The sequence below is a fragment of the Kogia breviceps genome, chromosome 2, assembly GCF_026419965.1.
Source record: "Kogia breviceps isolate mKogBre1 chromosome 2, mKogBre1 haplotype 1, whole genome shotgun sequence".
NCBI lineage: Eukaryota > Metazoa > Chordata > Mammalia > Artiodactyla > Physeteridae > Kogia > Kogia breviceps.
The window spans coordinates 139,401,441-139,408,307 of record NC_081311.1 but is presented as its reverse complement, the minus strand read 5'-3'; the positions used below and the strand labels follow the sequence as shown (position 1 = coordinate 139,408,307).

At 36.6% G+C, this 6,867-nt stretch overlaps 1 non-coding gene across 1 annotated transcript; it reads left to right on the top strand.

Annotated features, from left to right (window-relative positions):
• Positions 1-5,883: 5,883 nt before the first annotated feature.
• LOC131751734 (U6atac minor spliceosomal RNA) lies at positions 5,884-6,009 on the top strand. Its single transcript, XR_009334295.1, has one exon. It is a non-coding gene; the product is annotated as a U6atac minor spliceosomal RNA (small nuclear RNA).
• The last annotated feature ends 858 nt before the right edge of the window (positions 6,010-6,867 follow it).

Here is a 6,867-nt window from a genome sequence, read left to right as displayed (position 1 = left end):
CTAGATCCCACGTGCTGCAACTAAGACCCAATGCAGCCAAATAAATAAATAAATATTTTTGAAAATTTATCCATTTACCAGTCGGTGAACATTTGGGTTCATTTTTTTTTTCCAATTTTGAATTAAGCTGTTATAAACATCTATATACAGGTGTCTACGTGAACATGTGTCTTCATTTCTCTGAGGTAAATACCCACAAGTGAAATTCTGAGCTATGATAAGTGTATGTTTAACTTTATAAGAAACTGCCAAACTATTTTCCAAGGAAGTCATTTTGCATTCCTATAAGCAATGTGTGAGAATTCCAGGTGTTCTGTATTTTCTCCAGCACTTGGTATTGTGAGTTTTCTTTTTCCTCCTATTTTATTTTAGCCACTCTAATAGATGGTAATAGTTGCCGCTAAACTTTTCAAAGATTTATCTTTGGTTTCCTCGAGTAAATTATTAACTGTCTAGTGGAAGGAGTTACACATCTATGTAGCTCCCAATTACCATTAGAAAAGTGTCTATTACATAGAACCAATGGCAAATTTTACTATTCCATCAAATAAATTTTAAGCGAAAGGGTCTCCTATTGATGTGGGGAAAGTATTTGCTTGTTAAGTCTTGCGGTATCCATTTAAATTACTCTTTAATCCTCTTTATCAATGTCCTGTACAAATCAATCTTGCTCCTATACTTTCTTAAAGAGTCAGCAATAGAAAAGCAGCTTTCTTCTACATCTCAAGTTCTTGTCACCACTATGGAGAGTTCAATGTCTGTGCAGATAATATACTGGACATTGATCTTCTCCCTCTACTCCCCTGCAGCCACCCATTCTCATTGACTCACCCTCAGCTTTGTCATTTCTTAGAACTGATTCACATACTAATGTATTTTATACCCACATTTTAGTGACTTTTTTTAAACATTCAAATTATTTTAAGTAAATTTAAAGAGATGTGCAAACATCACCAAAATCCAGTTTTAGAACATTTTCATCATCTTAAAAAAGATCCCTTGGGCTTCCCTCATGACTCAGTGGTTAAGAATCCGCCTGCCAAAGCAGGAGACATGGGTCAAAGCCCTGGTCCAGGAAGATCCCACATGCAGTGGAGCAACAAAGCCCATGAGCCACAACTATTGAGCCTGTGCTCTAGAGCCCACAAGCCACAACTACTGAGCCCACATGCCTAGAGCCCATGCTCTGCAAAAAGAGAAGCCACTACAATGACAAGCACACGCACCGCAACGAAGAGTAGCCCCTGCTTGCTGCAACTAAAGAAAGCCTGCGCGCAGCAGCAAAGACCCAACGCAGCCAAAAATAAAATAAAATAAAAATAAAAATAAAAAAGAGCCCTCATGCTGTTTCCAGTCAATCACTGTTCCATCCTCCAGCCCCATGTGCTATACACAAATATTAAACCTCAATATTCCCTTATTTGAACTCAACCTCTATTATTCTAGATCTCTTACTCCTTTTCTTCCATTAAAACTATTATTGGGCTTCCCTGGTGGCGCAGTGGTTGAGAGTCCGCCTGCCGATGCAGGGGACGCGGGTTCGTGCCCCGGTCCGGGGAGATCCCACGTGCCGCGGAGCGGCTGGGCTCGTGAGCCGTGGCCGCTGGGCCTGCGCGTCCGGAGCCTGTGCTCCGCGACGGGAGAGGCCACAGCAGTGAGAGGCCCGCGTACTGCAAAAAAAAAAAAAAAACTATTATTAACATGATTAAGTCCTTACCCCTCTACTACTGTCTCCCTCAATTTCATCCCCTTCCTTGTCCCTTTTTTCTCCATCTAGCCACATACTCCCTGGTCCATCACCACAAACACTGTCCTGCCAGTTCCACCCACACTCTCACCCCTCATGCTTCTATTGTCAAAACTACTATCCTGAATCTGTTCAACTTTAAGGCCTCCCTTGCCCCTGCCTCAATATTTCAGGAGAAAAAATATATAACTTTGCAGAATGGTGCATTAGAGTTATTGCCTTTGAAGAAATTTCTTCAACCTGATAAAAGAGCATCTGTGAAAAACCCACACCTAACACCATGCTTAATAGTGAAAGACTGAAAGTTTTCCCTCTAAGATCAAGAAAGCCTACTTTCACCACTGTTATTAATATTGTATTAGAGGTTCCACCCAGAGTAATTAGACAAGGGGGGGAAAAATCAAGATTGAAAATAAAGAAGTAAAACTATTTCTATTTGCAGATGACAGGGCATTATATATAGAAAATACTAAGAAATACACATATACACAATTAGAGCTAATGAGTTCAGAAAAGTTGCAGGACCAATAACAAAAATCAGTTGTATTTCTACACACTAGCAATGAATGATCTGAAAATAAAATTAAGAAAACAATTCAATTTACAATAGCATCAAAAAGAATAAAGTACTTAGTAATGAATTTAACAAAAAAGTGCAAGACATACACTTAAAACTATAAAATATTGTCAAAAGAAATTAAAGAAAGTCTTAAAGATTAAAAGGCATCCCATGTTTATAGATTGGAAGATTTAATATTATTAAGATGGTAATACCCCCAAACTGATCTACAGATTCATTGCAACTCCTATCAAAGTCCCAACTGTTTTGTTTTGGGGGGTTTATTTGGCAGAAATTTACCAATTGGTCTTAATATGCATATGGAAATGCAAGCGACCCAGAGAGTTGAGACAAACTTGAAAAGGCAGAACAAAGATGAAGGACTTATATTTCCCATTTCAGAACTCACTACAAAGCTATAGTAATAAAGACAATGTGGTATTGACATAAGGAGACACATATAGATCATGAAATAGAAGTGGAAGTCTAGAAATAAACTCATACATCTATGTTCAATTGATTTCTACAAGGATGCCAAGACCACTCAATGGGAGACAACATAGTCTTTTCAATAAGCTGTGTTTAGTTAACTGGATATCCACATACAAAAGAATAAATGTGTATCTCTACATCATACTATATTAAAAAATCTACTCAAGATCAAAGACCTAAATGAAAGAGCCAGAACTATAAAGCTCTTAGAACACATAGGTGTAAATTTTCATACCTTGAATTGGGCAACAGTTTCTTAGAAATAACACATAAAAATAGATTCGATATCATCAAAATTTTAAACTTTTGCATGTTAAGGGAAAGGGAAAACACAACCCACAGAGTGTGAGAAAATATTTGCAAACCATCTATCGGATAAGGATCTAGTATCCAGAATATGCAAAGAACTCTTACAACTCAACAATAAAAACACTAATAATACAATTTTTAAATGGGCAAAGGATTTGGATAGTCAGTTATTGGAAAAAGATACACAAATTGCCAAGAAAGATATGAAAAAAAGCTCAATATCACCAGTCATCAGGAAAATGCAAATACCACTTCACACCTGCTAAGATGGCTATAATTTAACAAATAGAAAACATGTGTTGTTGACAATACAGAAAAAATTGGAATCCTCATACATTACTTGTAGGAAGTTAATGCAGTGTAGCCACTGTGGAAAAGTTCGGTGTTCCTCAAAAAGTTAAACATAAAATTAACATATGACCCAGCAATTCCACTCCCAGATCAGTCTAGAGAACTGAAGACATATTCACGCCAAAACTTGTGCATTAATGTTCATAGCAGTGTAATTCATAATAGCCAAAATGTCAAAACAAACTAAATGTCTATCAACTGATGAATGGATACACAAAAGTGGTATATCCATACAATGAAATATTATGCAGACATAAAAAGGAGCAAAATCCGGATACATGCTACAACATGGATGGACCTTGAAGACATGCTAAATGATGAAGCCAGAAACAAAAGGATGCATATGACTTTATCTGCACGAAATGTTTGAAATAGGCAAATTCATAGAAACAGAAAGCAGATTAGTGATTGCCAGGTGCTAGGGGAAGAGGAGGAATAGGGAGTATTGCTAATGGGTGTGGTGCTTCTTTCTGGAATGATGAAAATGTTCTAGAATTAGTGCTGTTGGTAATACAACCTTGTAAATCTACTTAAAAAATCACTGAATTTTATACTTTCAAGTGACAAATTTTACCTCAATTAAAAATACACATATATGGCCTATAATATTTCTGCTTCCAGGAAGAGAGAATAGATGTACTTTTCTTTATTCACCCCTGAGTACAACTGAAAACCCTGGACATTATATATAAAACAAACATGCAAAAACTCTGAAAGGGGAGAGAAAAAGACAGACTGGCTAGGGCCCTAAGATCAAAGGAAGAACACAGTGGGTAAGTTCCCTGAGTTTTCTTTTTGCCTCATATAGTCCAGAGACTTGGAGCTGAAGAATCCAGCAATTCATAAACATCAATAGATGCAGACAAAAAGGGAAAGGGGCAGTCTATCAAGAAGGAAAACTTTCAGACAATAATCACTCTATTCCAGCCAAACACCACAGAAAACACTGTGGTCCCAGCCACATCCCCACTAATAGGAGCCAAGTGGGGAGCCTAGACTTCCACCTTACTCAGGTTGTGCCAAGGTCACCATCCCCTGCTCCTTCCAATCCCATGTTTAGTGGAGACCACACAGGGAGCCTACACTTCCATCCCCATTTGACAATAATAAGGAATATAACATGGGATATCACTATAGCTCATGAAGGATAAAAGGAAATATTAATAAACAACTTTACCAACATAGATTTCACAATTTAGATAAAATGAACCAATTCCTTGAAAAACAGAAATTACAACCTAATACGAAATAGACAATTTGAATAACGCTATAGCTAATAAGGAAATTAAATCTATAAGTTAACACCCCCTCATTTCCAGGCCCAGATAGTTTCACTTGAGAATTTTACCAAACAGTTAAAGAAGAATTAACACTAATTCTATGCAATCTCTTCCAGAAAAAGTAATAGAACATATTCCATTCACTTTATGAAGCTAGTATTACCCTGCTACTGAAACCAAAGCCAGTACAAAATATGAAAATTACAAATAGTAACCATAAATATAGATGCAAATATCTTTAATAAAATATTAGCAAATAGAATTCAACAATGTATAAAAAGAATTTTACATCCTGACCAAGTAGGATTTCATCCAGGAATGCAAGGCTGGTTCAATACTTGAAAATCAATCAATGTAATCCACCATATTAAAGGCTAAAGATGAAAAAAAATCACATGATTGTATCAATTGATGTAGAAAAGCCTTTCAGAAAATGCAATACCTATTCATGATCAAAACTCTCAGAAAACAAGGAATAGAGGAGAACTTCCTCAGCTTGATGATATACATCTACAAAAAACCTACAGCTAACGCTATACTCAGTGGTGAAAGAATGAATGCTCTCCCCCCCAAACTGGAAGCAAGGCAAAGATGTCCACTCTCACCACTCATATTCAACATAACACTAGAAGTGCTAGTCAGTGCAGTAAGGCAAGCAAAGGAAATATAAGGCATGTAGATGAGAAAGGAAGAAAGAAATTTGTCCCTAGTTGGAGATGACATGATTTTCTACATAGAAAATTACAAGGAATCTACCAAAAGCAAAACAAAACAAAACAAAAAGTTCCCAGAACAAGTGAGTATAGTAAGATTGCAGGATACAAGATAAACATAAAAATCTATTATATTGGGTTGGCCAAAAATTTCCTTTGGTTTTTAAGTAAAAATAAAAACCACACTTTTCATTTTCACCAAGAACTTTACTGAAAAATGTATTCACTGTTTTGTTCCACTACCTTCTGTCATTTTTCAGGAAACTTCATAACTCCATCTTCCCAGAATTTTTTATATCTTTGAGCAAAGAACTGTTCCAGGTGCCTTTTACAATCTGCCAGGGAACTGAAATTTTTTCCGTTAAGAGAACTTTGTAAAGACCGAAATAAATGGAAATCTGAAGGTGCAATGTCTCGTGAAAATGGTGGATGGTGTTGTATGAAAGGAGAGAAGGTTAGCACTCCCCTTGACAAGGATGGAAGAGGCCTTCGGGTCTAACAACACGCATACAGTTAAGGCATTGCCATTTACTTCGTGGCATCTAACCACTATTTTTACCGATTTATGATAAAAACTCTCCAGAAAGTGGGCATAGAGGGAACCTACCTCAACATAATAAAGGCCATATACGACAAACCCACAGCCAACATCATTCTCAATGGTGAAAAACTGAAAGCATTTCCTCTAAGATCAGGAACAAGACAAGGATTTCCACTCACACCACTATTATTCAACATAGTTTTGGAAGTCCTAGCCATGGCAATCAGAGAAGGAAAAGAAATAAAAGGAATACAAATTGGAAAAGAAGAAGTAAAACTGTCACTGTTTGCAGATGACATGATACTATACATAGAGAATCCTAAAAATGCCACCAGAAAACTACTAGAGCTAATCAATTCATTTGGTAAAGTTGCAGGATACAAAATTAATGCACAGAAATCTCTTGCATTCCTATATACAAATGATGAAAAATATGAAAGAGAAATTAAGGAAACACTCCCATTTACCACTGCAACAAAAAGAATAAAATACCTAGGAATAAACCTACCTAGGGAGACAAAAGACCTGTATGCAGAGAACTATAAGACACTGATGAAAGAAATTAAAGATGATACAAACAGATGGAGAGATATACCATATTCTTGGATTGGAAGAAGCAATATTGTGAAAATGACTATACTACCCAAAGCAATCTACAGATTAAATGCAATTCCTATCAAATTACCAATGGCATTTTTTACGGAACTAGAACAAATCATCTTAAAATTTGTATGGAGACATAAAAGACCCCGAATAGCCAAAGCAGTCTTGAGGGAAAAAAACGGAGCTGGAGGAATCAGACTCCCTGACTTCAGTCTATACTACAAAGCTACAGCCATCAAGACAATATGGTACTGGCACAAAAACAGAAACAT